The sequence below is a fragment of the Triturus cristatus genome, chromosome 3_2 (genome assembly GCF_964204655.1).
Source record: "Triturus cristatus chromosome 3_2, aTriCri1.1, whole genome shotgun sequence".
Taxonomy (NCBI): domain Eukaryota; kingdom Metazoa; phylum Chordata; class Amphibia; order Caudata; family Salamandridae; genus Triturus; species Triturus cristatus.
The window spans coordinates 33052957-33071971 of NC_140584.1; the positions used below are offsets into that span (position 1 = coordinate 33052957).

The 19015-nt window shown below is 45.7% G+C and overlaps 1 non-coding gene and 13 pseudogenes across 1 annotated transcript; all 14 read left to right on the plus strand.

The window, feature by feature from the left end:
- Positions 1 to 300: 300 nt before the first annotated feature.
- Positions 301 to 419, plus strand: LOC146856750 (5S ribosomal RNA). Its single transcript, XR_014980327.1, has one exon. It is a non-coding gene; the product is annotated as a 5S ribosomal RNA (ribosomal RNA).
- Positions 420 to 1217: 798 nt separating this feature from the next.
- Positions 1218 to 1335, plus strand: LOC146856751 (5S ribosomal RNA; annotated as a pseudogene).
- Positions 1336 to 7351: 6016 nt separating this feature from the next.
- LOC146856752 (5S ribosomal RNA) lies at positions 7352 to 7470 on the plus strand (annotated as a pseudogene).
- A 1926-nt stretch (positions 7471 to 9396) lies between these two features.
- On the plus strand, positions 9397 to 9515 carry LOC146856753 (5S ribosomal RNA; annotated as a pseudogene).
- A 2090-nt stretch (positions 9516 to 11605) lies between these two features.
- Positions 11606 to 11724, plus strand: LOC146856754 (5S ribosomal RNA; annotated as a pseudogene).
- A 326-nt stretch (positions 11725 to 12050) lies between these two features.
- LOC146856755 (5S ribosomal RNA) lies at positions 12051 to 12168 on the plus strand (annotated as a pseudogene).
- A 111-nt stretch (positions 12169 to 12279) lies between these two features.
- LOC146856756 (5S ribosomal RNA) lies at positions 12280 to 12398 on the plus strand (annotated as a pseudogene).
- A 568-nt stretch (positions 12399 to 12966) lies between these two features.
- Positions 12967 to 13085, plus strand: LOC146856757 (5S ribosomal RNA; annotated as a pseudogene).
- Positions 13086 to 13425: 340 nt separating this feature from the next.
- LOC146856758 (5S ribosomal RNA) lies at positions 13426 to 13544 on the plus strand (annotated as a pseudogene).
- A 1009-nt stretch (positions 13545 to 14553) lies between these two features.
- LOC146856759 (5S ribosomal RNA) lies at positions 14554 to 14672 on the plus strand (annotated as a pseudogene).
- Positions 14673 to 15763: 1091 nt separating this feature from the next.
- Positions 15764 to 15882, plus strand: LOC146856760 (5S ribosomal RNA; annotated as a pseudogene).
- An 884-nt stretch (positions 15883 to 16766) lies between these two features.
- On the plus strand, positions 16767 to 16883 carry LOC146856761 (5S ribosomal RNA; annotated as a pseudogene).
- A 337-nt stretch (positions 16884 to 17220) lies between these two features.
- LOC146856762 (5S ribosomal RNA) lies at positions 17221 to 17339 on the plus strand (annotated as a pseudogene).
- A 491-nt stretch (positions 17340 to 17830) lies between these two features.
- On the plus strand, positions 17831 to 17949 carry LOC146856763 (5S ribosomal RNA; annotated as a pseudogene).
- Positions 17950 to 19015: the final 1066 nt, after the last annotated feature.

The following is a 19015-nucleotide window of genomic DNA, read 5'->3' on the forward strand; positions in this document are numbered from 1 at the left end:
CGCTTACTATGGCCAGCACTGAAGTAGAATGAAAAAACCTACGCGCCCCAGAGTCAGTGCTCTTTATGCCTATGGCCATACCACCCTGAAAGCAACTGAGTTTGTCTGATCTCAGAAGGTAATCAGGGTTGCACCTGTTTTTTACCTGGACTTGAGACTGCCTAGGAATACCCAGTGCTGTAGGCTTTTTTTGTTATTTTTGTTTTGCTTTAGGTGAATGATGGTGCTTGTCTCGCTTACTATGGCCAGCACTGAAGTAGAAGGAAAAAAAACAAGCACCCCAAAGTCAGTACTCTTTATGCCTACGGTCATACCACCCTAAAAGCACCTGGTCTCGTCTGATCCCAGAAGTTAAGCAGGGTTGGGCCTGGTTAGAACCTGAATGGGAGACCGCCTGGGAATACCAGGTGCTGTAGGCTTCTTTTTTGTGTTTAGATTCAGGTGAATGAGGGTGTCTTTTCTCGCTTACTATGGCCAGCCCTGAAGTAGAATGAATTAAGCTAAGAGCTCCAATGTCAGTGCTCTTCATGCCTACGGCCATACCACACCGAAAGCACCTGATCTCGTCTTTTCTCAGAAGTTAAGAAGGGTCGGTCTTCTTAGTACCTGGATAGGAGACTGCTTTGGAATACCAGGTGCTGTAGGCATTTTTTGCTTTACTTTAGGTGAATGAGGGTGGCTTGTCTTGCTTACTATTGCCAGCACTGAAGTAGAATGAAAAAAGCTAAAAGTCTCAAAGTCAGTGCACTTTATGCCTCCGGCCATACCTACATCAAAGCACCTGATTTTGTCTCATATCAGAAGTTAAGCAGGGTTGGGGCTGGTTAGTACCTAGATGGGGGATCGCCATGGAAGACCAGGTGCCGTAGGTTTTTTTTTTTGTTCGTTTTGCTTTAGATTAATTATGGTGGCTTGTCTCCGTTAATATGGCTAGCACTGAAGGAGAATGAAAAAAGCTAATAGCCCTGAAGTTGGTACTCTTCATGCCTATGGCCCAACCACCCTGAAAGAACCTGACCTTCTATGATCTCAGAAGTTCAGCAGCGTCCGGCCTGGTTATCTCCTGGTTGGAGACTGCCTGGGAATACCAAGTGCTGTAGTCTTTTTGTTTTTTTGTTGTTTTTCTTTAGTGAATCACGGTGGCCTGTCTCTCTTACTGTGGCCAGCACTGAAATAGAATTAAGAAAGCTAAGAGCACCAAAGTCAGTGCTCTTAATGACTACAGCCATACCACCCTGAAAGCACCTGATCTTCTCTGATCTCAGAAGTTAAGCAGGGTCGGGCCTGGTTAGTACGTGGTTGGAGATGACGTGGGAATACCGGGTGCTGTGTGTGTTTTATTTATTTTTTTGCTTTATGTGAATGAGAGTGGCTTGTCCCGCTTACTATGGCCAGCCCTTAAGTAGATTAAAAAAAGTTAAGAGCCCCAAAGTCAGTGCTCTTCATGCCTACAGCCATACCACCATGAAAGCACCTGGTCTTGTCTGATCTTTGAAGATACGCAGGGTTGTGCATGGTTAGTACCTGGATGGGAGACTGGCTGGGAATACCAGGTGTTGTAGAATTTTTTTTTTTGCTTCAGGTAAGTGAGGGTGGCTTGTTTTGCTTACTATTGCCAGGACCGAAGTAGAATGAAAAGATCTAAGAGCCCTGAAGTAAGTGCTCTTCACACCTCTGGCTATACCACCATGAAAGCACCTGATCTTGTCTCATCTCAGAAGTTAAGTAGGGACTGGTCTGGTTAGTACCTGGATGGGAGACCTCCAGGGGATACCAGGTGCTATATGCTGTTTTTTTATTATTTTGCTTTACGTGAATGAGGGTGGCTTGTCTCGCTTACGATGGCCAGCACTGAAGTACATTGGTCTTGTCTGATCTTTGAAGTTACACAGGGTTGTGCATGGTTAGTACCTGGATGGGAGATGTCCTGGGAATACCAGGTGCTGTAGGTGTTTTTTTGTTGTTTTGCTTTAGCTGAATTAGGGTGGCTTTTCTCGCTTACTATAACCAGCAGTGCAGTAGAACTAAACAAGCATTGGCATAGCCAATAGGTCTCGCTTTTGGGACCTTATAAGCATTTATTTATGCAGCACAATATCCTTGGTACAACAACATCAACTGCTGCATGGTGAAACTCTTATAAGGTCCCAAAGGCGAGACCAATTGGCTATGCCAATGCTTGTTTATTTATTACAAATTAAGCATTGCTTCAAATACACATCTACACAAAACAAGCAAGGCTGAGTCCTAGAGAGGAAACAAAGAACCAATCCGTGCTTACAGCCTGAACGGCAGCAAACACACCCGGCGTCAGCGCTCTACCTACAGAGTTAAAATACTGTGCCCAGTACAACAGCCACTGGGCTTCGAGGCCTTTGAGGTGAAGGACGGCCTTGGTGCCAACAAAACAAAACTGTGAAACTGGAAGGCAGGACAAAATCTCGCAAGTGTAAGGAAAGGTGCACGAAAAAAGATGGGACGGAAGAAAGATCGGGTGACAGGAGGAAAAGAAGAAGGAATAAGGGAAGGATTGCAGGTGAGGTAAAAAGGAAGGCAGGTGAGGGAAGAAGGAAGAGGGAATATAGAAAAGACAGATGGAAGAAAGGACAGACAGAAGGAAGGAAAGAGTGAAGGATGGAATAATGGAAGAGAGGCAGGAAAGAAAGGTGGGAAGCAAGGGAGCAGGGAAAGGAGAAAGAATGGAAAGTCTGGGATCCTGGGGCTAAAGATGGAGCGGACGGGGGTTACTTTATAGATTAAATAGAATGAGGAAAGGAACGACAGGGAACGTGAGAAGGAAAGGGAGGGATGTAAAAAAGGTAGGACAGAAGGAAACTTGGAAGGTAGGAAGGATGGACGGAAGAGGGAAGGTAGGGCGGAGCAGACCGAGGGAGGGGGAAAGAAGGAAGGTGGGCAGACAGGAAAAGAACCTAGGGAGGGACAGAGAAAGGGGGCAAACAGGGAAGGAATAAAAGGAATGAGAAAATAATGGGGCAAGAGAAAGAAGGAAAAAAGAAAAGGACGAGGGAATTAAGAAGGCGAAAGAACAAAGAAACAAAGTGCAGGGGTGAAGATGCAGTTAGGTACGGGGAGAGAAGGATGAAAGATAGGAAGAACTAATGGCATATTCACGAAGATCCGTCCAATATAGCTTCACATTTCTGCACTCACAGCCCTGTCACCCTTCTTATACATGTGTGCAAATTTATAAAATATATTGTCCTCTGATGCACCACGTATGGTAATTAGCCCACATTTTCCCTGCATGCGCTGGCTCAGGCGAGACCTAAAAAACTTTAGTTATCAGGCTTCTCCAAAGGGGACAGAAACATCAACAAAGGGAGTTAAAAAATAGCGCAATCACAGCAAAAGGGTCAGTCTCCTCAACAAATGACATGAAAGAAAGACTATTCCAACCCACAAGAGGCAGAGTCCTCATCAAAATAAATGAAAGAAAGACGGGGCAGACTTAAAGGGACAGAATCCTCAAAAATTAGCTGAAAGAAAGATAAACCTATGCTAAATGAGCAGAGTTCTCAGCAAATAAAATAAAAGAAGTACAAAGAGACTCCTCGAATGACAGGGTGTCAAGACCTGTTAGAATGGGGGAAACTTTATGGCGTGAAGCTCTGGAAGGCCCATGGGTGCTGCCCCGAGTAGGAAGGAGGAAAGAAGACGAGGAAGACACATGCCTTTAGCATTTGGTAGATTCAGGCTGTGACACATCCACAGGAGTGCCAGGACACCCCCTGCAGTCCGAGTGCCTCAGGAGCACAAACGCGAAGTGGAAGACACACAAAGCACACACACTGCCAGACAACAAGGTCCACACAGGAGAAGTGGGCCTGAGAATGCGGAAGTGCGAGGGTCTGAGGAGGGGCAGAGTAACAGATGTGAAGGATGCGAAGCTGGTGATGGATCTAGAGCGAGTACCAGGAGTCAGAACACCTCAAACAAAATGTTGACAAACACCATGGAAAAGGTTTCTAGCCTCTTTGTTTTACTACTGCCTAGTGTGTGACCCGGAAATACTGTGTGGCTTCAGTTTTAAAGAGCCAGACGACCTGGAATTGTTTATTGCCAAATGTGCTCGTCTTTACCTTAAGGCAATAGTCCTGTTCTCCAAAGCCCAGGCCCCAGCCTCTTCTAAGGTTTCCCTTATGTGGTCACAGCGCCATTTAAGCAAGGATTATGTCTTGTCTCGTACAGTGTTTACACACCTGTGTATCACGTATGTGGACAACGATGTTCTTGCCAAGGTGAGATGTGTGTAGTTGCCTTGCACCTTCTGTGTGTGTGCTTGGCGCCCCTATCCGCATCCCGGGAATTGTGTGCGCGTGCACGCTAAAAGAAAAAAAAAAGGACGCAAGTGGTGCGCGCGCGATGGGAAAAGTGAAAGCAGGATGGCGAGTGGTGTGCGATGTGCGCGCACCATGACGAGAGAGGAAAGCCAGATGGCGCTCTGCTCATCATTGTGCACGTAACCGCACAGTCGATGCCAGCCAAAAAGCTGTGGTAGCACTTTTAAAAGCCCACACACTAAATGTCTCGCCAGAGCAGCGCATGCGCTGGCTCATACGAGACCTATAAAAACCGTGGTGCCTAGTGGGCTTTCTGCCCCCCCTTGGGGCAGATAAGGGGCTATTGCCCCCATCTGCCCCGGGGGGCAGAAAGACTGTTGCATTTTGCCCTCCTGGGGCGATCCCCAAACAGAGATCCACTAGGGGATTCTCCACTTTCCAATGATACCTCTCCTGTCTTTCTACGTGCTCGGAGGGCTGAGATAGCTCCCTGAGCACATAGAAAGTGTAACTGAAATGAGTTTACAGGCTCGTTTCAGTTTCGGTTTCTTTGAAGTGACGACAGCGCGACAGGCGCTCTGGTCGTCATTTCAGGGAAACCAGGGGGAGAGCCTCAGGAGCTGGGGAAGCTCTTCCCCAGCTCCCGAGGGTCTTGGGGAGGGGGGAAAGGAAATCCCTCTGGTGCCTGCAGCAGAGGGATTTCCGGTGCCATGTGCGAGGACGGTCGGGAGCCATCCTGCGCACATGAGTACTGATGCGCACGACGGCTCCTGGCCGTCGTGCACATGGAAGGGGTTTGATATACTAATTAGGAATATGTCAATGTCACCATGTTTAAAGGGAACGCTCAGGCACTTTACCATGGGTTAGCAAGATTAAAGTGCACCGAGTCATAAAGCCAGCAAAAACATAGGGTTTAGCAAAAGACCGAAAAATCCGAGTGACTATGTAGAAAAGGCATCTTTCCTACCACTGTCTCCAAGGCAAACATGAACTCTTGTCTGTTCAAGGGGCAGAACTTTAGTGAAAGGCAGACCATCCGAAGCTGTCGGTCTGTCTTCCACTTGGCAGACAGCAACACAACAAGCATCTGCAGCCCCTTCAGTAAGACCAAAGTTCCCTGGGGGTGCAAGAAGCGGGCTCACATGCTGTTGCACCCCTGGGGCACTCAATGTAATACAGGCCCACAATGCTTTCAATACACAAGCTCGAATATTCACTACTGTTACATGGTTGTGAGCTTTGAGACATTTATACATTGAAGTCAGAAAAATAAAAGTTGTAAGCTTCACGAAAACTGATGGGATATGTATTTGATTTAATGATTTGAACTGTAAATAAAAAACACAGGCACCCCCAGAATTATGATTAAGCGGTGCTCGAAAACAAAGAAAATACATATTAATGGTTGAGCAAATACGACCGCATACGCCTGACTCGGAGTTTCAGCTTTGAGACAATATTAGAAAACATAAAGATATTTGGGGGAGGGGGGCGGGTGAAATAGGGAGGGTACCAGTTGAAGTAAGTCTTTTTGAGCACTCGGTTTCATTCTTTGAAACTGTTGTAAGATGAGGGTTGCTTGATAAGCTGCAGTTTTTTAATATGGAATGAGGTGCTAATAAAGTAGACTGTTTGACATTTGCTTGTCAAGCTGCTAGGATAGACATTTTATCATCTTAATATTTGTGTGTATGTTATGCCCTTGGTTGTCAAATCGTTACCAATCAAGATTTGTGGTAATGCCAATAGTGCAACCGAACACGACTTAGTTGCCTTTGCCAATGCTTGTTTTGAAAGTTTATGAATGTTTTAACTGAGTAGCACATTTGACTTTTCCATACAAATGAATGTCCTTCCTACCTCTGCTTGACATGTTGTGTGCCACCTCCTCTTCATTTTTCTGCCCTTCCACATTTGTTTTCATATACGAGCTTTAGGAACACGAGACACTGCGCACGGTGCGGCGATAAACCAAACTGATAAACTCCGATTTCAGCCATGATCTTACTGGGAAAGCGTAATTAAATCACATATGAACACGCAGTGAAAATAAAGCCTTTCGCCTTCTGGTTAAAGATTCAAATCTAGCTTGTCTTGGGAGGACTGACGTGGGTATTTTCAGAAGCAATGTTGTGAAAAGAGTTGGTAATGACAGGCTCATACTTAGCGAGCGAGGTGCCCCAGCCACTTAAGCCGCATGACACCGTTATTTCAAGGACATCTTGAAAACAATGCACTGACACATGACCTCTTGCACGGGGTCACTGACTGCTCTGGAGCATGTCGGGCCAGCACTGGAGAGCAATCCCTGTTGCACCCCAGCAATCCCTGGTCGTTACTTTTCCACTACCAGTGACCTGCATTTCCTGATGCTATCAATTCAGTGTCATCGTTGTAGGGTAATGTAAAACAGGAATGTTCCCATAACCCAAGGAGTAGTGCAACGTTATAAAATACCACTCTTAAAAGCCATTTTATTTTCAATCCTGTGCTCTGGCACCTTTTCACATCACAATAGTCACCTTTTGCGTTTCACCAACGGAAGTAAATAGGTTTTACTTTACAGTACGAAGGAAAAATAATAGGATTCAATAATTGGTTCTATTATTCCCACAGATACATTATTGAATTAATGTAATAACACGTGAGTAGTACAAATGCTCACGAACGTGAATAACTAAAAAACACAATAGATCGTTTGAGGGAGAAAAGAGAAGTGGGTGCGCAGCTGATGGAAGAAATAGTATCTTGAATCTGAGAGCATGTTTTAAACAAGCATTGGCCACGCGGCAGTAAAAGTAACGCCGCGCGGCCGTAAAAGCGAAAGTCATTGCGATCGCTCTGAAAGCGAAAGTGATCGCGATGACGCGCAAAAGCACGAGTTTTCAAAGTGCTGCTGAAGGCTAGCGGTTCGCGCTTGAACGCAAGCGCTAGGCCAACCAGCAGCACTTTGAAAACTCACCTCCAAAATGTCTCTCCAAGCCAGCGCATGCGCTGGGCTCAGCGAGACCTAAAAAGCTAAGTGCCCCAAAGTCAGACCAATTCATGCCTCCGGCCTTACCACCCGGAAAGCACCTCATCTCATCTAATCTCAGAAGCTAAGCTGGGTCGGGCCTGGTTATTACCTGGTTGGGAGAACGCCTGGGAATACCAGGTGCTGTAGACTGTTTTTTGTTGTTTTGCTTTAGGTGAATGAGGGTGGCTTGTTTTGCTGACTATTACCAGAACCAAAGTAAAATGAAAAAAGCTAAGAAACCCAAAGTCAGTGCTCTTCATGCCTCCGGCCAAGCCACCCTGAAAGCACCTGATCTCGTCTGATCTCAGAAGTTAAGCACGGGTCTGACCTGGTTGTTACCTTTATGGGAGATAACCTGGGAATACCAAGTTCTATAGGCAATTTTTTTGTTTGTTTTGCCTTAGGTGAATGAGGATCGCTTGTCTCGCTTAATATGGCCAGCAATGAGGTAGAATGATAAAAACTAAGAGCACCAAAGTCAGTGCTCTTAATGCCTACACCCATACCACCTTGAAAGCACCTGATCTCATCTGATCTCAGAAGTTAAGGAGGGTCTGATCTGGTTGTTACCTTTATGGGAGACAACCTGGGAATACGAGGTTCTATAGGCAATTTTTTTGTTTGTTTTGCCTTAGGAGAATGAGGATGGCTTGTCCCGCTTACTATGGCCAGCACTGAAGTATATTTTAAAAAGCTAAGAGCCCCAAAGTCAGTGCTCTTCATGCCTACAGCCATACCACCATGAAAGCACCTGGTCTTGTCTGATCTTTGAAGATACGCAGGGTTGTGCATGGTTAGTACCTGGATGGGAGACTGCCTGGGAATACCAGGTGCTGTAGATTTCTTTTTTTGCTTCAGGTAAATGAGGGTGGTTTGTTTTGCTTACTATTGCCAGGACCGAAGTAGAATGAAAAAAGCTAAGAGCCCTAAAGTCAGTAATCTTCACACCTCTGGCCATACCACCATGAAAGCACCTGATCTTGTCTCATCTCAGAAGTTAAGTAGGGACTGGCCTGGTAGGTACCTGGATGGGAGACCTCCAGGGCATACCAGGTGCTATGGGCTGTTTTTTTGTTATTTTGCTTTACGTGAATGATGGTGACTTGTCTCGCTTACAATGGCCAGCACTGAAGTACATTGAAAAAAGCTAAGAGCCCCAAAGTCAGTGCTCTTAATGCCTACAGCCATACCACCTTGAAAGCACCTGATTACAGAAGTTAAGCGGGGTCTGACCTGGTTGTTACCTTTATGGGAGAGAACCTGGGAATACCAGGGTCTATAGGCAATTTTTTGTTTGTTTTGCCTTAGGTGAATGAGGATGGCTTGTCCCGCTTACTATAGCCAGCACTGAAGTACATTGAAAAAAGCTAAGAGCCCCAAAGTCAGTGCTTTTAATGCCTACAGCCATACCACCTTGAAAGCACCTGATCTCAGAAGTTAAGCGGGGTCTGACCTGGTTGTTACCTTTATGGGAGAGAACCTGGGAATACCAGGGTCTATAGGCAATTTTTTGTTTGTTTTGCCTTAGGTGAATGAGGATGGCTTGTCCCGCTTACTATAGCCAGCACTGAAGTACATTGAAAAAAAGCTAAGAGCCCCAAAGTCAGTGCTTTTAATGCCTACAGCCATACCACCTTGAAAGCACCTGATCTTGTCTGATCTCAGAAGTTAAGCGGGGTCTGACCTGGTTGTTACCTTTATGGGAGATAACCTGGGAATACCAGGTTCTATAGGCAATTTTTTTGTTTGTTTTGCCTTAGGTGAATGAGTATGGCTTGTCCCGCTTACTCTAGCCAGCACTGAAGTAGATTGAAAAAAGCTAAGAGCCCCAAAGTTAGTGCCTACAGCCATACCACCATCAAAGCACCTGGTCTTGTCTGATCTTTGAAGTTACACAGGGTTGTGCATGGTTAGTACCTGGATGGGAGACGGCCTGGAATACCAGGTGCTGTAGGCTTTTCTTTCTGTTTTTTGTTGTTTTGCTTTAGGGGAATGAGGGTGGCTTGTCTCGCTTACAATGGCCAGCACTGAAGTACATTGAAAAAAGATAAGAGCCCCAAAGTCAGAGCTCTTCATGCCTCCGGCCATACCACCCTGAAAGCACCCGATCTCATCTGATCTCAGAAGCTAAGCTGGGTCGGCCCTGGTTAGTACCTGGTTTGGAGAATGCCTGGGAATGCCACATGCTGTAGGCTTTTTGTTGTTGTTTTGCTTTAGGTGAATGAGGGTGGTTTGTCTCGCTTACTATGGCCAGCACTGAAGTAGAAGCTCTTCATTGCTACAGCCATACCACCCTGAAAGCCCCATGTCTTGTCTGATCTTTGAAGTTAAGCAGGTTTGTGCCCGGTTAGTACCTGGGTGGGTAACCGCCACAGAATAAAAGGTGCTGGAGGCTTCTTTTTTTTTGTTTTGATTTAGGTGAATGAGGGTGTCTTTTCTCGCTTACTATGGAAAGCCCTGAAGTAGAATGAATTAAGCTAAGAGACCCAAAGTTAATGCTCTTCATGCCTACAACCATACCACACTGAAAGCACCTGATCTTGCCTGATCTCAGAAGTTAAGCAGGGTTGGTTAATACATGGATAGGACACCGCCTGGGAATGCAAGGTGAAGTAGGCTTTTTTGTTGTATTGTTATTGTTTTGCTCTAGGTGAATGAGGGTGGCTTGTATTGCTTACAATGGGCAGCACTGTAGTAGAATGAAAAAAGCTAAGAGCCCCAAAGTAATTGCACTTCATACCTCCGGCCATACCTACCTGAAAGCATGTGACCTTGTCTGCTCTCAGAAGTTAAGCAGGGTCGGGTCTGGTTAGTACCAGGTGCTGTTGGCTTTTTTATTTTTCTTGTTAGTTTTGCTTTAGGTTAATGATGGCGGCTTGTCTCCCTTACTATGGCCAGCACTGAAGTAGAATGAAAAAAGTGAAGAGCCCTGAAATCGGTGCTCTTCATGCCTACGGCCGTACCACCCTGAAAGCACCTGATCTGGTATGATCTCAGAACGTAAGCTGAGTCAGGCCTCAGTAGCACCTGGATGGGAGACTGCCTGGGAATACCTGGTGCTGTAATTATTATTATTATTTTGCTTTAGGTATATGAGGGTGGCTTGTTTTGCTTACTAATTGCCAGCACTGAGGTAGAATGAAAAAAGCTAAGAGCCCTAAAGTCATTGCTCTTCACGCCTCTGGCCATACTACCCTGAAAGGGCCTGATGTTTTCTGATCTCAGAAGCTAAGCAGGGACTGGCCTGGTTAGTGCCTGGATGGGAGACTGCCAGGGGATACCAGGTGCTGTAGGCTATTTGTTTTTTTGTTGTTTTCCATTATGTGAATGAGTGTGGCTTGCTATGCTTAAAAAGGCCAGAAATTAAGTAGAATTAAAAGATTTAAGAACCCCAAAGTCACAGTTCTTTGTGCTTCCGGCCATACCACCCTGAAAGCACCTGATCTCATCTGGTCACAGAGGTTAAGCAGCATCAGGCCTGGTTAGTACCTGAATGGGAGACGGCTTAGTAATACCAGGTGCTGTACGGTATTTTTTTTTGCTTTAGGTAAATCAGGGTGGCTTCTCTACCTTACTATAGCCAGCACTGAAGTAGAAAGAAAAAAAGTAAGAGCCCTAAAGTCAATACTATTTATGCCTATGACTGTACCGCCCTGAAAGCACCTGGTGTCGTCTGATATCGGAAGTTAAGCAGGGTTAGTACCTGGATGGGAGACCGCCTAGGAACACCATGTCCTGTGTACTTCTTTTTTTGTTTTGATTTATGTGAATGACAGTGTCTTTTCACGCCTACTATGGTCAGCCCTGAAGTAGAATGAATTAAGCTAAGAGACCCAAATTCAGTGCTCTTAATGCCAACATCCATACCACACTGAAAGCACCTGATCTTGTCTGACCTTAGAAGTAAAGCAGGGTTGGGCCTGATTAGTACCTGGAAGGGAGACTCCCTTGGAATACCAGGTGCTTAAGTCTTTTTGTTTTGCTTTAGGTGAATGAGGGTGGCTTGTCTCGCTTACTATTGCCAGCACTGAAGTAGAATGAAAAAAGCTAGGAGCCCCAAAGTCAGTGCACTTCATGCCTCCATCCATACCTACCTGAAAGCACCTGATCTTGTCTGATCTCAGAACTTAAGCAGGGTCGGGTCTGGTTAGTACCCGGATGGGAGATCGCCAGGCGGTGTTGTTTGTTTTGCTTTAGGTTAATGATGGTGGCTTGGCTCCTTTACTATGTCCAGCACTGAAGTAGAATGAAAAAAGCTAAGAGCCCTGAAGCAAGTGTTCTTCATGCCTATGGCCATTCCACCCTGAAAGCACCTGATCTCATATGATCTCAGAAGTTAAGCAGAGTCGGGCCTGTTTAGCACCTGGATTGCAGACTGCCTGGGAATACCGGGTGTTGTAGGCTTTTTTTTGGCTTTAGCTAAATGAGGGTGGCTTGTTTTGCTTACCATTGACAGCACCGAAGTAGAATGAAAAAAGCTAAAAACACCAGTGTCCATGCTCTTCATTGCTCTGGCCATACCACCCTGAAAGCACCTGATCTTGTTTGATCTCAGAAGTTAGGCAGGGTCTGACCTGGGTAGTACCTGGATGTGAGACCGCTCAGGAATACTAGATGCTGTAGGCTATTCGTCTTGCTTTAGGTGAATGAGGGTGGCTTGTCTTGCTTAAGATGGCCAGCTCTGAAGTAGAATGAAAAAAGCTAAGACCCCCAAAGTCAGAGCTCTTCATGCCTCCGGCCATACCACACTGAATACACCTGATCTCATCTGATCTCAGAAGTTAAGCCGGGTAGGCCTGGTTGGTACCTGGATGGGAGACAACCTGGGAATACCAGGTGCTGTAGACTTTTTTTTCATTGTTTTGCTTTAGGTGAATCAGGTTGGCTGGTCTTGCTTACTATGGCCAGCACTGTAGTACAATGAATAAAGCTGAGTTCCCCAAAGTCAGAGCTCTTCATTCCTCTGGCCACACCACCCTGAAAGCACCTGATCTCATCTTATCTCAGAAGTTAAGCAGGGTCAGGTCTGGTTAGTACCTGGATGGGAGACTGCCTTGGAATACCAGATGCTGTAGGCTTTTTGTTTTTGTTTTGCTTTAGGTGAATGAGGGTGGCTTGTCTCGCTTACTATGGCCAGCACTGAAATAGAATGAAAAAAGCTAAGACCCCCAAAGTCAGAGCTCGTATTGCCTCTGGCCATACCACCCTGAAAGCATCTGATCTCTGAAGATACGCAGGGTCAGGCCTGGTTAGTACCTGGATTGAAGACTGCCTTGGAGCACCAGGTGCTGTAGGCTTTTTGTTTTTGTTTTGCTTTAGGTGTATGAGGTTGGCTTGTTTCGCTTACTACTAGCCAGCACTGAAGTAGAATGAAAAAAGCTTAGAGACCCAAAGTCAGTGCACTTCATTCCTCTGGACATACCTACGTGAAATTACCTGATCTTGTCTGATCTCAAAAGTAGAACAGGGTCGTGTCTGGTTAGTACCTGGATGGGAGATTGCCTGGGAATACCAGGTGGTGTAGGGTTTTTTTGTTTTTTTCGTTTGTTTTGATTTAGGTTAATGATGGTGGCTTGGCTCCCTTACTATGGCCAGCATTGAAGTAGAAGGAAAAAAGCTAAGATCCCTGAAGTCGGTGCTCTTCTTGCCTACCACCAAACCACCCTGAAAGCACCTGATCTCTAATGATCTCAGAAGTTAAGCATTGTCGGACCTGGTTAGCACCTGGATGGGAGACTGCCTGGGAATACAAGGTGTTGTAGGCTTTTTTGGGGGGGCTTTAGTTAAATGAGGGTGGCTTGTTTTGCTTACCATTGCCAGCACCGAAGTAGAATGAAAAAAGCTAAAAACCCCAGTGTCAGTGCTCTTCATGGCTCTGGCCAAACCACGCTGAAAGCACCTGATCTTGTCTGATCTCAGAAGTTAAGCAGGGTCTGGTCTGGTTAGTACCTGGATGTGAGACCGCCCAGGAATACCAGGTGCTGTAGGTTATTCATTTTGTTGTTGTTTTCTTTTAGGTGAATGAGAGTGGCTTGTCTTGCTTAAGATGGCCAGCACTGAAGTAGAATGAAAAAAGCTCAGACCCCCTAAGTCAGGGCTCTTCATGCCTCCAGCCATACCACCCTGAATGCACCTGATCTCATCTGATCTCAGAAGATACGCAGGGTCAGGCCTGGTTAGTACCTGGATTGGAGACTGCCTTGGAGTACCAGGTGGTGTAGGCTTTTTGTTTTTGTTTTCTTTAGGTGAATGAGGGTGGCTTGTCTCGCTTACTATTGCCAGCACTGAAGTAGAATGAAAAATGCTAAGAGCCCCAATGTCAGTGCACTTCATTCCTCTGGACATACGTACCTGAAAGCACCTGATCTTCTCTGATCTCAGAAGTTAAGCAGGGTCGGGTCTGGTTAGTACCTGGATGGGAGATCGCCTGGGAATACCAGGTGGTGTGGGCTTTTTTGTTTTTTTAGTTTGTTTTGATTTAGGTTAATGATGGTGTCTTGACTCCCTTATTATGGCCAGCATTGAAGTAGAATGAAAAAGCTAAGATACCTGAAGTCAGTGCTCTTCATGCCTACGAAAAAACCACCCTGAAAGCACCTGATCTCGTATGATCTCAGAAGTTAATGCTTAGTCGGGCCTGGGAATATCAAGTGTTGTAGTTTTTTTTTTTTGGCTTTCGCTAAATGAGGGTGGCTTGTTTTGCTTACCATTGCCAGCACCGAAGTAGAATGAAAAAAGGTAAGAGCCCCAGAGTCAGTGCTCTTTATGCCTCTGGCCATACGACCCTGAAAGCACCTGATCTTGTCTGAACTCTGAAGTTAAGCAGGGTCTGGCCTGGTTAGTACCTGGATAAGAGACCGCCCAGGAATTCGAGGGGCTGTAAACTATTTGTTTTTTTGTTGTTTTCTTTTAGGTGAATTAGGGTGGCTTGCCTAGCTTAAGATGGACAGCACTGAAGTAGAACGAAAAAAACTAAGACCCTCAAAGCAGAGCTTCTCATGCCTCTGGTTATACCACCCTGAAAACACCTGATCTGGTCTGATCTTTGAAGTTAAGCAGGTTCGGACCTATTTGGTACCTTTATGGGAGACAACCTGGGAATACCAGGTGTTGCAGGCACATTTTTGTTTGTTTGTTTTGCTTTAGGTGAATGCGGGTGGCTTGTCTCTCTTACTATGGCCAGCACTGAAGTAGAATAAAAAATGCAAGAGCCCCAAAGTCAGAGCCGTTCATGCCTATGGCCATACCACCCTGAAAGCACCTAATCTTGTCTGATCTCAGAAGTTTAGCAGGGTCGGGTCTGGTTAGTACCTGGATGGGAGACGGCCTGGGAATACCAAGTGCTGTAGGCTATATGTTTTTGTTTGTTTTTGCTTTAGGTGAATGAGGGTGGCTTGTCTCACTTACTATAGCCAGCCCTGAAGTAAAATAAAGTTAAGTGGGGTCTGGCCTGGTTGGTACCTGGATGAGAGGCTGCCTGGGAATACCAAGTGCTGTAGGCTATATTTGTTTTTGTTTTGGTGTAGGTGAATGAGGGTTGCTTGTCTCACTTACTATAGCCAGCCCTGAAGTAAAATAAAGTTAAGCAGGGTCAGCCTGGTTAGTACCTGGACAGGAGACCACCTGGGAATATCCTGTGCTGTAGGCTGTTTTTATTTGTTTTGTTTTGCTTTAGGTGAATGAGGGTGGCTTGTCTCCCTTATTATGGTCAGCATTGAAGTAGAATGAAACAACTAAGAGCACCAAAGTCGGTGCACTTCATGCGTGCGGATATACCTACCTGACAGTACCTGATCTTGTCTGATCTCAGAAGCTAAGCAGTGCCAGGTCTGGTTGGTACAACCTGGGAATACCAGGTGCTGTAGGCTTTTTGTTTTGTTGTTGTCTTGCTTTAGGTGAATGAGGGTGGCTTGTCTCGCGTATTTTGGCCAGCACCAATGTACAATGTAAAAAGCTAAGAGTACCAAAGTCGGTGCACTGCATGCCTCCGGATATACCTACCTGAAAGCACCTGATCTTGTCTGATCTTAGCAGCTAAGCAGTGTGGTGTCTGGTTGGTACCTGGATGGGAGACAAACTGGGAATACCAGGTGTTGTAGACTTTTTTCGTTGTTGTTTTGCTTCAGGTGAATGAGGGTGGCTTGTCTCGCTTACTATGTCCAGCACTGTAGTAGAGTGAAAAAAGCTAAGTGCCCCGAAGTCAGATTTCTTCATGCCTCGGGCCATACCACCCTGGAAACACTTGTTCTGGTCTGATCTCAGAAGTTAAGCAGGGTCGTGCCTGGTTACTACCTGGATGAGAGACTGCCTTGGAATGCCAGGTGATGTAGCTTTCTTCTTTTTGGTTTTGATTTTGGTGAATGAGGGTGTCTTTTCTCACTCAGGATGGCCAGACCTGAAAAATAAGGATTTAAGCTAAGAGCCCCAAGTTAATGTTCTTCATGCCTACAGCCATACCACACTGAAAGCACCTGATCTCTTCTGATCTCAGAAGTTAAGCAGGGTCAGGTTTGGTTAGTACATGGATGGGAGACTGCCTGGAAATGCCAGGTGATGTAGGCTTTTTTCTTTTTTTTGTTTGTTTTGCTTTAGATTAATGATGGTGGCTTGGCTCCCTTACTATGCGGTACAAAAGGGGGTGGTGATGGACGGAGCATCAGAACCAATCAAACACTCACACCCAGTCAACAGATCTGGGTTTGATCCATCACCGTTCTTTAGCCCACAATGCCACCCCAGTTCAGACATGGCCATATGCAAATCAGTCTGACTCTGTGCCTCATGGGAACAGTCCAGCCCGAACTGCCAAGCCATATCTTCCCTGGACCGGAAACAAGCTTCCTAGGACCGGTTTCTGGAATTTCAGCCGTCTTCAGCCAGGCTTGCTTGAATCCAGTGGCAAAGTGAGCAAGGGACTCACGTCTGAGCATACCCTGCCAACTTATGGCGAACAAAGCGGTACAAAAGGGGGTGGTGATGGACGGAGCATCAGAACCAATCAAACACTCACACCCAGTCATATGGCCATGTCTGAACTGGGGTGGCAGAGTGGGCTAAAGAACGGTGATGGACCAAACCCAGATCTGTTGACTGGGTGTGAGTGTTTGATTGGTTCTGATGCTCAGTCCATCACCACCCCCCTTTTGTACCGCTTTGTTCGGTTTTTTTTGGTTTGATTTAGGTGAATGAGGGTATCTTTTCTTGCTTAGGATGGCCATCCCTGAAGTAGAATGAATTAAGCTAAGAGCCCCAAAGTTAATGCTCTCTGTGCCTACGGCCATTGCACACAGAAAGCACCTGGACGGGAGACCGCCTGGGAATTCCCAGTGCTGTAGGCTTTTTGTTTTTGTTTTGCTGTAGGTGGATGAGGATGGCTTGTCTTGCTTACTATGGCTAGCACTGAAGTAGAATAAAACATGCTAAGAGCCCCAAACTCAGCTGTTTATGCCTATGGCCATACCACCCTAAAAGCACCTGATCTTATCTAATCTCAGAAGTAAAGCAGAGTCGGGCCTGGTTAGCACCTGGGAGAGACTGCCTGGGAATACCAGGTGTTGTAGGTATTTTTTTTTTAGCTTTAGGTAAATGAGGGTGACTTGTCTTGCTAACTATTGCCAGCACCGAAGTAGAATGAAAAAAGCTAAGACCCCAAAGTCAGTGCTCTTCATTCCTATGGCCATACGACCCTAAGAGCTCCTGATCTTGTCTGATCTCAGAAGTTAAGAAGGTTCTTGCCTGGTTATTATCTGGATGGGAGACCGCCCATGAATACGAGGTGCTGTAGGCTATTTTTTGTTTTTGTTTTCCTTTAGGTGAATGAGGGTGGCTTGTCTTGCTTAAGATGGCCAGCACTGAAGTGGAATAAAAAAAGCTAAGAACCCCAAAGTCAGAGCTCTTCCTTCCTCTGTCCATACCACCCTAAAAGCACCTGATCTTGTCTGATCTCAGAAGTTAAGCAGGGTCGGGCCTGGTTGGTACCTTTATTGGAGACAACCTGGGAATATCAGGTTCTGTAGGCTATTTTGTTGTTGTTTGTTTTGCTTCAGAGAAGTAGACTGAGAAAGGCTAAGAGCCCCAAAGTCAGTGCACTTCATGCCTTCATACTGATCTCAGAAATTAAGCGTACAAAGGCCTGGTTAGTACCTGGACGGGAGACCGCCTGGGAATTCCCGGTGCTGTAGACTTTTTGTTTTTGTTATGCTGTATGTGAATGAGGGTGGCTTGTCTCGCTTAGTATAGCTAGCACTGAAGTAGAATATAAAATGCAAAGAGCCCCAAACTCAGCGCTGTTTATGCCTATGGCTATACCACCCTGAAAGCACCTGATGTCTGATCTCAGAAGTTAAGCAGGGTCAGCCTGGTTAGTACCTGGATGGGAGACCTCCTGTAGGCTTTTTGTTATGTTGTTGTTTTGCTTTAGGTGAAAGAGGGTGGCTTGTCTCGCCTATTATGGCTAACACTGAATTAGAATGAAAAAAAAGCTAAGAGCACCAATGTCAAAGGTCTTCATGCTTCTGGCCATAACACCCTGAAAGCACCTGTTCTCGTCTGATCTCAGAAGTTAAGCAGGGTCGGGCCTGGTTAGTACCTGGGTTGGAGACTGCCTTGGAATACCAGGTGCTGTAGGTTTCTTTTTTTTTTATTGGTTTGATTTAGGTGAATGAGGGTGTCTTTTCTCGCTTAGGATGGCCATCCCTGAAGTAGAATGAATTAAGCTAAGAGACCCTAAGTTAATGCTCTGTGTGCCTACGGCCATTGCACAAAGAAAGCACCTGATCTAGTCTGATCTCAGAAGTTAAGCAGAGTCTGGCCTGGTTAGCACCTGGATGGGAGATGGCCTGGGAATACCAAGTGCTGTAGGCTATTTGGTTTTTGTTGTTTTGCTTTAGGTTAAGGATGGTGGTTTGGCTCCCTTACTATGGCCAGCACTCAAGAAGAATGAAAAAAGCTAAGAGCCCTGAAGTCGGTGCTCTTCATGCCTTAAGGCCATACCTCACTGAAAGCACCTGATCTCGTATCATCTCAGAAATGAAGCAGAGTCTGGCCTGGTTATCACCTGGATGGGAGAGTGCTTGGGAATAGCAGTTGTTGTAGGCTTTTTTTTTTTTTAGCTTTAGGTAAATGAGGTTCATTAGGTAAATGAAGGTGCTGTAGGCTATTTCTTTTTTTGTTGTTTTCCTTTAGGTGAATGAGGGTGGCTTGTCTTGCTTAAGATGGCCAGCACTGAAGTAGAATGAAAAAAGCTAAGACCCCAAAGTCAAAGCTCTTCATGCCTCCGGGCATACCACCCTAAAAACACCTGATCTCAGCTGGTCTTAGAAATTAAGCAGTGTAGGGCCTGGTTGGTACCTTTATGGGAGACAACCTGGGAATACTAGGTTCTGTAGGCTATTTATTTTTTTTTTGCTTTAGGTGAATGAGGGTGGCTTCTCTCGCTTACTATTGCCAGCAGAGAAGTAAAATGAAAAAAGCTAAGAGCCCCAAAGTCAGTGCACTTCATGCCTCCCGCCATACCACCCAGAAAGCACCTGATCTCGTCTGATCTCAGAAATTAAGCGGAGTCTGGCTTGGTTAATACCTAGACAGGAGACCGCCTTGGAATTCCCGTTTTTTTTAATTTTTATTAAAGATTGATAAGCATAAAAACATATAATAATGACATAGTAATCATGGCTGAACATACAGAGAAGTATTC